At 48.3% G+C, this 11,291-nt stretch overlaps 1 pseudogene; it reads right to left on the bottom strand.

Moving 5' to 3' along the window:
* Positions 1 to 6,129, bottom strand: part of LOC101987940 — a 72,207-nt pseudogene extending 66,078 nt beyond the window's left edge.
* Between the last annotated feature and the right edge of the window lie 5,162 nt (positions 6,130 to 11,291).

Raw genomic sequence — 11,291 nt, 5'->3', positions numbered from 1 at the left:
TGTGCCGGTCCCCGCTGCTGCCTCGCCGGACCCCTCTGGACCCCGCCGCTTGCCTCTGCCTCCACGCCGGTCCCCGCTGCTTGCTTCTGTCGCCGCCGGTCCCCCAGAGCCTATTTTTGATTGCAGCGCTGTGTCGCTCCGCAGCCGCCGTGACTGCGCCGCTGCTCCGCCGCCGCCGCGACTGCCCTGTGTAAGAATCTTTAAAAGTAATCATCACTAAGTATTTGTAGCATTTGCTAACATACTTCCTTATCTAAAGCATGTTAAGTCAACAATGTTCAGGATGTTCAAAGTTGTGTGACCATTGTCTTTTTCCCTTTTCCCCACCATTCTAGAAATTGATCCTACAGGCTCTCGCACACATGAAACAAATGCTCTATCACTTAGCTACATCCTCAGTCCAATATTGGAACATTTTTCAGCACCTGTATCTTCTTCTAGTGCTTCTTTCATGTAGCTTAATGTTCATCAGGCGGTAGCATGGCTCAGCACCTTGTTCTTTTCTCTAGCAAGCAGCATCCCCTGGGTGGCTGTTCTACATCTCAGCTGACAGATGAGGATCTTTCCACTCTCTGGCAATGGAAAAGAAGGCTGACCTGCATCAAAAGAACACATAATCCAATAAAAAAAAATGGAGTACAGACCTAAACAGAGAACTCTCAACAGGGGAATCTATAATGGCTGGAAGACACTTAAGGAAATGTTCAACATCCTTAGTCATCAGAGAAATGCAACTCAAAACAACTCTGAGATACCATCTCACATCTGTAAGAATGGCCAAGATCAAAAACATTGATGACAACTTATGCTGGAGAGGTTGTGGTGTAAAGGGAACACTTCTGCATTGTTGGTGGGAATGCAAGCTGGTATATCCCTTTGGATGTCAGTGTGGCATTTTCTCAAAATGTTGGGAAACAACTTTCCTCAAGACCCAGTAATACCACTTTGAGGTATATATCCAAAGGATGCTCAATCGTGCCACAAGGACATATGCTCAACTATGTTCATAGCAGCATTGTTTGTCATAGCCAGAACCTGGAAACAACCTAAATGCCCCTCGACCAAGGAATGGATAAGAAAAATGTGGTACATTTACACAATGGAGTACTACACAGCAGAAAAGAGTGATGACATCTTAAATTTTGCAGCCAAATGGATGGAGCTAGAAAACATCATTTTGAGTGAGGTATCCCAGACCCAGAAAGACAATTATCACATGTGCTCACTCATAAGTGGTTTTTAAACATAAAGCAAAGAACACCAGACCACAAACCACAATCCCAGAGAACCTACACAACAATGAGGACCCTAAGAGGGATTTACATGGATCTAATCTACATGGGAAGTAGAAAAACACAAGAACTCCTGAGTAAATTGGGAGCATGGGGACCTTGGGAGAGGGTTGAAGGGGAAGGGAGAGATGGGGAGGGGAGCAGAGAATAATGTAGAGCTCAATAAAAAATAAATAAATAAATAAATAAATAAATAAATAAATAAATAAATAATAGTAAAAAAGCCTGACCTGAACTCTCATAAGCTCATTTGTTGTGTGCATGTCTCCAGTACATCCCAAGCAATGTTATCAACTAACTGAGTGGCTAGAGAGAGGGCTCGGCAATTAAGAACACTTCCTGTTCTTGCAGAGGACTGGAGTTCACAAGCACCTACAACTCCAGCTCCAGTAGATCCAACACCCTCTTGTAGCCTCCATGGACACCTGCAGCACTCAGAAGCACATGGCCACAGAATTTGCCTGTCTGCAGTTTCCATCTAACCTCTAATTAGTGTGCTTCTACTTCAGCAGGCAATTATTTTCCCTGTCTCGCATCCATTAACACTTGATAAAACTTCCCCTCTGCTTACATGTAGTTTGATGTTAGCAACTCATGAGTCATCCCTGGTGGAAATTGGTTGGCTGTAAATCTGAGAACCAGTGTCTGGATTCCCAGCTCTGTTCTGCTAAGGTGTCCACAGGCTGGTACCACAGCATCTTGACTTACAGATCCGCAGGTCTTGCTTTGCTCTTCCTTTTCACCGCTGTGTTAGCTACTCTGGTGTCATAGTTAATTCCAGTCGGCATTGTGAAGCGTCTGAGGACAGAGAACTTCAGCGAGGAACGACTTCCTTTGGGTAGGCCTGTGTGGCGTTTTCTTGATTGCTAACTGATGTCTACTAGGGTGGTACAACCCTAGGCAGGTGACCCCCATGGAGGTACAAGGTGGTTGAGTGTGAGCCTGGAAGCAAGCCAGCAGGCTCCAGCATTACTCCGTGGTTCTGCTTCAAGTTCCTACCTTGGCTTCCCTTAATGATGCATTGGAACCCCGCAAGCCAAGTAAACTCTCTCCTTCCTCAAGTTTTTTTTGGTCAGTGTTTCATTGCAACAAAAAAAGCAAAGAAGAAAGATTGGGTTCCCTGAGTTTTGCTAGCATGAGGAACAACTTGCAGTTTTATCAAAAAGCCAGCTAACTGTTCCCCCAGAACTGTGTAAAATCTACAAACAAATCTGGGAAGTGTCTTCGTCCTAACAATATTTTGTCTTCTAATGTGTGGACAGGGTGTTCCTGTTCATTGATTTAATATTTTTGCAGCATCTGTCAACAATTTTTAAAAGTTCAGAGAGTAAATATATTTTTGTAGTAAATTTTTTCATAATCTATTTTTTTAACGATGTTAGAAATAAAATTATTTTTTTTTTATTAAACACTGCTGATTATTTCTCTGTTGGCTGTTTTCTCTGCTGGCTTTTTTCTCGGCTGGCTTATTTCTCAGCTTCCCCCCCTCAGAAGGAGTCTTTGGAGGACGCAGCACTAAGGGCCTAAGGTATCTCTGTAGATCAGCCTGTGTCACCAGCATTGGCGACCAGAACTGCAGTTATGTCCCATTTGTTCAACAAGGGCAATCCATTTAGACCCCTGCTTAAGGGGCCACATCCAGGACTGACCAGGACTATCTGGATGTGGCCCAGCCCTCAGCTCCGCTTCCCTAAAACCCATATTGGCAGACTAGGTTTGGGCTGTAGACAGACTTTCTCTGTGGGGAGAGCAGGAGCCAACGCTCCAGGGAGAACTAATTTACCTGTAATGTCAACCCCGAGAGAAACCAGTGAGCAAATGCTGCCAAACAGAGGTTTTCTGTGTTTAGAAAACCTCGTGAATCCACCCAATGCTGAGGCTCATGAAACAAAGATTCAGGCACACAGGTACAGGAAGATCTCCAGACCCAACAGTTCCCTGCTGCCTGTGGTACTGGATTCCCTCAGAGGTCACTGCCCAGCATTTCTGCTTGGAGGTACAAGTGGGACAAGTAGAGATTCCCCCTAGCTATATGCCTCAAGTTAGGAACCATCGCCACCTGGACCCAGCAGGTGCCCACTCGTTTCTCCATCACTGCCTTGGTTGAGCACGTGCCCCTCCCTTCCTTTATTTAGGAAATTACATTTATCCTTGGCCCCTGTATCCTTCTCAAAATAGTTAAGATATCTCTTGGGGGGCAGGGGGAGCTAGGAACAAGATGTAATCTGTGTAGCCCAGCCTGGTGCTGGTTTCAGGGGTGCACCATCACGCCTGGCTTTATAAACATTTGCTGGTATTCCAAGCATCACTGCAAACACGCACACATTTATTTGAACGTAAGAACAGTATATCTGGCTTGGGTCCAGCTTCCTTACTCTCTGGCTTCCAGATATGGGAGCTTTTCAGCACTTCTTACACCTACAAGCTTGATGTCAAGAAAACCAAAACCACCAGAAGAGAAATACTTGAGAAGTTTTCCCTGGACGAGCCTACTGGATCTCAAGTCCTCAGAAACATTTTCTGTGTTGTCTTCGCATTTCACTGGAGGGCCCCTCGAGACGAGGGCAGTGCCAAGCAGTTCCTTCTGGTTTCTGTCCAACTGCTTCAGGCTGTCAGCCACTAAGAGAAGACACTGAAAATCATTTGAGGATTCAAAAAAATAGTATTTGAGGATTCCTCCTTTTTATCAAAAAAAAAAAATTCCCTAGGTGAGAGTGAGGATGGACAGACCCTGAAGAGGTCCTCAGGGTGGGGATGAGGATGGATGGACCCTGAAGAGGTCCTCAGGGTGGGGATGAGGATGGATGGACCCTGAAGAGGTCCTCAGGGTGGGGGTGAGGATGGATGGACTCTGAAGAGGTCCTCAGGGTGGGGATGAGGATGGATGGACCCTGGAGAGGTCCTCAGGGTGGGGTGAGGATGGTCAGACCCTGAAGAGGTCCTCAGGGTGGGGGTGAGGATGGATGGACCCTGAAGAGGTCCTCAGGGTGTACAGACCAGGAGTTCTTAGACTGACCACAGCAGCTCCTCCTGTATGGGTCCTGCCAAGAAACGGGCTTCAACACGATTTCACAGCCTCCCTACACAAGGCCTCTCTGCAGTGCCCACAACCTGTACCCCACTGCCCTCCACTCTTTTGCCCTACACGCATCTTTCTCTCAGCAGCCGTTCTTGCCCTCCCAGAGCGCCTGGCTTACTCTTGCCACTCCCTGAGACACTGATAGGCTCAAGGCTGCTGCCCGCGTCCTGGTCACCCAATCACAGCACATTTACTGTTTAGTGCGTGACAGGCCCATAGCCTTGAACACACAAAGGTGCTTCCACCTTTTTCAGACCACAGGTGGGAGGGATGGAGTCAAGACCCTAGGAACAGCCACGTTGAGTTTTCTGTTTAGGTGGAAGGATACCTTGCATGCCTTTTCTATGAGTCATAACTGGTCTGGCCCACCCCCACAGGCAGGAACGGGACATACTTGGGACAGCCCCCAAACCAAGCAGCCATGATCTCCGTTGCTCGTGCTATTGTACTGACTGAGCACACTGCATATTCTAGATGCTCGACAAATCAGAGAGCAGGCTATAAGCGAATCTTGTTTACACAAAGATGCTGTGGGGTAGAGGAAAGTCTTCATTCTCTAAGTGGGCAAGACTTAACAAAGCCAAGAAGCTTGCAGCCCTTAGGAGAACACACGCTGCTCTTTCAGAGGACTGCAGTTCCGTTTCCAGCACCTCCGTCTGCAGCGCACACTCTGGCCTCTGTGGGTCACGTGCCCTCTTCTGACCTCCACAGACACTGCCTTGCTCAAGTGCAGATACAGAGGCGCATGCATAATAAACGATAACATACATCTTGATGAGAAGAAATGAAACTTGCCTTGGGTTCTGTGACAGAGGCAGGATGGGTTTGCTTCTGACCTCCATGAAGATGCGCTGAGTGGAGTGGACCTTAAACCTCCCGCCTTCTAGAAAGTTGCGTTGGGTTTGCAAAGCCTTCTGGTGAGACAGGAGGGTGACCCTATGTGCTTGGGAGCTTGGTTTTTACCAGATTATTCCAACACCCCTGTCTTGTTTCCTTCTTCCCCATCCCCTCAGGACTCCATGCCTTCAAAGCCCAAGCCCACCACAGCTCTGGGAGTTGGCCTGGGGTTGTCCCACCCTGCTCTGGCTACCCCACCTTCCGCCTTCTGGGCATGGGTACTGCTCAGCGGTAGGACTTTTAAGACCTTGGCCTCTCTCTTTCTTTCTCTCTTACACACACACACACACACACACACACACACACACACACACACGGCCCATATAAAAGTTACCAAGTTCCTCTCCCTCCCTTTCAAGGAAACAATTCCCATTAACTGTGAAAAGGTCCTAGTAAACAGGAGGCCCTGGAATTGGGCACCCTGCAGTGGGTAGCCAAGGTCTGCCTTCACACACCTGCGAGAGGAGTCCTGGGCTCCGAGGTCTCCCCCTGGCCAGCCTTGATTTTAACTGAATCCCTTAGCCGGGCTACTTGACTGGAGCAGGGTACACCACACATGCGCTGTACACGTCCATCTATGCGGACAGGCTTCCTTTGCTCCCAAAGGATGGGCTCTGGGGACCGCACCGCAGGTGGCACATTTCTTCTCTGAAGTGAGGCAACAGCTGGGCCAACACACAGGGGACAGTATTTGATAGCAGTCTTTACACAAGCGCTTCCATTTGGCAGACAGGAAAACAGGCAAGAGGAGAAAAACTTGCCTCTCGGAGAGAGCTGGAATACAGAACCAGGGCAGGGCTTTCCGTGAACCAAGTTCATGGTTCTCAGAAAGGACTTTTCTTCGCTTCCAGAAGCATTCATTACTTTAGCTGCGTGCGCTCACTGCCCAGCCAGGGACTAAAGTCAGAAGGTTCCGGAAGGTTGGCGCCGAGGCAGCACTGCCACCTAGTGGCTGCTGGCGCCTTGCTCCAGCTCTTCCCCAACCATCTTCTCCCCTCCCTCGCCATCCTACTTCCCATCCAATCCTCAGAAAGGGTAAGATCTCCCATGGGGAGTCAACAAAGCCTAGCCCATCAAGTTGAGGCAAAACTAAGCCCCTCCCCAGCCTGCATCAAGTTTGAGTAAAGCATTCCATCGTCGGGAATGGGCTCCAAAAATCCAGCTCATGCACCAGGGATAGATCCTGGTCCCACTGCCAGGGGTCCCACAAAGAGACCAAGGCACACAACTGTCACCCACGTGCAGATGTCCCATACCAAACTATCTAGCTGTCGGTCCAGAGTCTGTGAGCTCCCAGGAGCTCGGGTCAGCTTTCTCTGTGGGTTTCTCCATCAAGATCTTGACCCCGTTGCTTATATGATCCCTCCTCCCTCTCTTTGACTGGACTCCTGGAGCTTGGCCTGATGCTTGGCTGTGGATCTCTGCATCTGCTTCCATCAGTTACTGGATGAGGTTCTGTGATGAAAATTGGGGTAATCACCAATCTGATTACAAGAGAAGGCATCTTCTCCACTGTTGCTAGAGGTCTTAGCTGGGGTCATTCTTGTGAATTCCTGTAAATTTCTTTAGCACCAGGTTTCTCCTTAACCCCATAATGGCTCCCTCTGTCAAGATATCTCTCTCATTGTTCTCCCTCTCCATTCCTCCCTCCAACTCAACCGAACATCCTGTTCCCCCATGTTCTCATTCCGCATCCTCTTCCTCTATCACCCCCTCCCCATTATAATATATATATACTCTATATATAATATAAATATAAAAATATATAAAAATATAAAATTGGCTTTGCGGTACAGAAACCAGAGGGTGGGACCAGACACTTTTTTGGCCCTCATGTTAGCCCTTTCCCTGTCTGTGCCCTGGGAAGCTCTGTTCATTGGTCCCAAATGTGACTCCCCCATAACAACTGTTTCAGAAAGACTTGCAGAGATCTTCATTGTAGCAGCACCCACACCTGAGAAAGTATTAAGCAGCTGATGGGCAGGACGTTGAGGCAGCAGCAGCCCTCCAGTGCTCAGCTCTCATACGAAAGAGCTGAGGTGCATAACCAATAGCACACTGGGAAGTTCTGTTGTATGACTTCCCACGCTATGTCAATAAACATGGTAGCCTGTCCCTTGCTCTTTCTTGGATCACTTGCCTGGGAGAAAACACACACCTGTGTCCAAAAGACATTCACAGCAATAGTATAGAGAGGTTCCTGTGGCAAGGGACTGAGTAATCCTGGCATCAACTTGCCAGTGACATGTGGTCCTGCAGCTTCATTCAAGCCTTCAGCAGACTAGAGCTGGTGTGGGAAGTCCTTCTGTGTATGTGTTGCTTTTATTGTTTAATGAAAAAAAAAAAGCTGCTTTCGGCCAATGGCTTAACAGAATATAGCCAGGCTAAGAGAGAGAGAGAGAGAGAGAGAGAGAGAGAGAGAGAGAGAGAGAGAAGGCAGAGTCAAGGAGAAGCCATGTAGGCCTGCCAGAGACAGACACCAGACGGAACCTTGCTGGTAAGCCACAGCCACATGACAATACACAGATTAATGGAGTGAGTTAGTTCAGGATATAAGAGCTAGCTAAAAATATGCTTAACCTATTAGCCAAGCAGTGATTCGAATGATACAGTTTCTAAGTGATTGTTTCAGATCTGGGCATCCAAGAGTGAACAAGTAGTCTCCCTACTACACAGAGCCTCGGTGGGCATCCTCACCACAGACCCTAGTTGAAGATGCTGGCCAGTCCGTTAGACACCATCTTGCACACTGTGATGGCCAGTGCTGCTGCAGCAAATACTGCTACAGTTCTGCTGCAAATGCTACTGCAACACAGTTCTGTTGCTAGGGCACCTACCACCAGTGACACTGAGTATCACATGACCACACAACACACTCGTAGGCTTCTTCATTTACAGGAGGGTTAAATGCTGAAGTTCTCCATGGGTTCTGGGGACGTGTGTGAATGTGGTATTTGGCATGAAGAAGACACTCCACTCTTGTTGATGTATTCCTGATTCTCCCCCTTTCACATTTTTAAGCTCTCTCTCTCTCCCTTGGTTAATAGGTGTTCTCCCAGTGCTGTCTAAAGTGTCACTCTGGAGGGACAGATGGGTGTGACAGTTCTTTTAGTTCGGTTGTAGAGAAAGATCATGTCCTACCCAGGACATGGACTAGATGATCAGGTCCATCTTGTCAGAACACAGATTAGGGAGAATTTTCTTTTGTCTTCATGCCATGGTCTAAGAACCTGACCATGTGGGATGGTCTACTCCAGCACTAACAAGGTGAGGGGGTCAGGTAGGGAGATGCAGATTCTAATTCCTGCCCAGCAACTCCAAAGTAAAGAGGGAAATCACTGTGTTCCTGAGGCTAAGCTACTGAATCCTGTGGGCTGAAGTTCCTTGGAAAAGCCACACTTAAATATTGAGTCTACAAACTTGTTAGAATGGTCTGATAGTAGAGAGTTGAAATGTTCCAGATCAGTAGCCAAAATTATCTTAGGTTATCTTTAATATTCTTAAGGGCCATTTATCACTTCTCTCTCTGACCTGGTATTCTTTTAACTAGCAGGTAAAACCTTTAGAATGTATTCTTAGCAGACCAAAAGCTAAAAGGTCACCAGATACCAGTATAACTTGTAAAACCTGTGTGATGTCCCCATCAATGTATTTGGCACATACCTTACTTAAAAACAAAACTATTACGTATGTGTGTGTGTGTGCATATATCACAGTACATGTGTGGAGGCCAGAGGACACCTCCTTTAGGGAGTCAGTTCTTGCCTTCTGCCTTGAAGCAAGGCCCCTGTTCCACTACTGCATTGCCTGGTCTACTCCAGACTACCTGTCCCATGAGCTTCAGAGGATTCTCTCATCTCTACCTTACACCTCACTTCCACACAGAAGTGCTGGAGTGACAGGTGCATGCCACCACATCCAGCTTATAAGGGCTCTAGGACTCAAACTCAAGTCAGCAAGCTTGCACGGCTAGTGCATGACTCACTGAGCCACCTCCCTAGCTCCTGCACTGATGGATAACATTCTCTTCTGTGGCTAGAAGTTCATACAGCCAGCTCAAGGGTAGAACTTGTCACTCGGAGCAACTCAGATCCATTCACACTTGTCTCACAGCCCTCTCTGGAGCAAGAGCGCAAGCCCAACAACAGGGCTTGCTGAGATGTGACACACAGCTTCTGCAGCACATCTGCAGGCACTGTGAGCTGAAGACCCCCACAGACCACAATTGTGGCTTTGCAACAGAAAAAAAAAAAACCTTTTCCAATTTTGGATTTGGCTACTAAGGACTTTCTCCTGTCTAAGGCATGGATTGCATAGTTTTTCAGGCATGTGTTGGGAGCTGCAGATCTCTGGCCCCTTGACTTTCTTTACTTGCTTTAGACCCTTTGCCTGCTGGAGTGAACTGAGCAAAACACCTGTGCCTGCAGCTGCTCTGAGCACAAGACCTGGAAGGCAGGAGAGTGGGTTCTGTCAGCTGAAGGATCCCGAGAGCTAGGCGTGGCTAAGGATCCCTATATAAGCTGCCCCTGAGCACAATAAAGTTTGGCATTCTTGTATCAAGGATGACCCATGTCCCCGTGTCTTTGTCTGTCTGTGTGCATGTGTTCTTGAGTCTTCAGCTTAGTTCCTGGCTTGCATACCAGGAACTAGATGGGAACTAGATGGGCGCGATAGGATCGTTTCAGCTGTTTACATGTGGAAGCTCCCAGCGAGATCAGAAACTAGGGAGATGCTGAGAAGATCACCCTTGGGAATAGTGACGGTGGATTATATGGTGTATATGTGTTTTTTATCCCCAGATTCTTGCCCGATAGAGGTTCCAGGTGGTGCTGGCACCACAACAGAAGTCACCTCTGAGATGGGGAACTAGAGGTTCTCTGAGGGACGCCCTCCGGAAGGCTGGCCAGCAGGAAAGTAATAAAGAGGAGGCGGGAGGGTGAATTGAAGGCCTCAAAGTTTTTTAAAGAGACAGAGTATAGTCAGATCAAAAGAAGAAAAGATGGACTGTGTACAGATGTGTGTTATTGTGTTGTCTTTTGTGTTTTTGACTGGAGAAAGACATTTGATTCTGGGAATTGCTAAGAAAGGTATCTGGACTTAAATACGGGTTTAAGAATTTGTTGCTTTGGAAAAGAGGTTCTGCTTTTGTCTCCACAAAGGATGAGAACCTGTGGATTCATTCCAGGCTAACGTGGTTTGATACACCAAGACCTCTTGAAATGTCTCTGTGAATGCCCCCTAAAGATACAGTGCTCCCAAACAGCAGAAAGTAGTTTAAGAGAGAGCTACGCCCAAATTCCCAAAAATTGTTCTCTAGAGGTTGTGGGCCCAATGAGCAGGGTGCAGGTGGCGAACTCGGCCCCTTCCATGATTCCTGAGAGCTGGCCTACCTGCTGCACCAGCCACCTTGGGGCTATGGCCCTGCTCCAAGCTGCGAGGCACCACCCCTCCACCAGCCCCGAGCCTCTTCTGGTGCCATGATGGTGGGCGGCAGGATTATGACATTCAGCCACTGTGAGTCTTTGCAGAGAGGCCCAGAAGACAGTGGTGGTCTCTGGCTTTGCGCACCCAAGCGGCCTGAGCAGCGAGTTTTCCTGCAGAACCCGAGGAGCCCATGCGGCAGTCGCAGAGGGTCCCTGAGTGTGTCTGCTGCCCTGGCTCTCAGTGGCAGCCGGAGGCATGTTGCCCTGGCCTAGTCGGTACCTGGTCTTATGGAGCTGTGCCACTGGTTGTAAGTGGCACGTGCCCGGTAGGATTTGCAAGCTGCGGGGGCAGTTCTGGCCACTAAACCTGTGTGGTATACATTAACAGACCAGGGCTTTAGCCCCGAGTAGGGGCTGGGCAGAGATCCCCACGGGGATCCCCAGGCTGTTGCCAACGGGAAGGATTGACTGTGGAGTGTGGCAGGGACAGAACGAGGTTGGAAAATTTATTCTAAGGGCCACTGTTGAGCCACATGTTGCAGTTCCCATCAAATGGAGAGAGGCCGGGCCAGTGTTGGTGGAACGGTGGCCCCTACCAGA

Source organism: Microtus ochrogaster, chromosome 5 (assembly GCF_000317375.1).
Source record: "Microtus ochrogaster isolate Prairie Vole_2 chromosome 5, MicOch1.0, whole genome shotgun sequence".
Lineage (NCBI taxonomy): Eukaryota > Metazoa > Chordata > Mammalia > Rodentia > Cricetidae > Microtus > Microtus ochrogaster.
The sequence above is the reverse complement of the archived record's forward strand: the minus strand, read 5'-3'. Positions and strand labels throughout refer to the sequence as shown.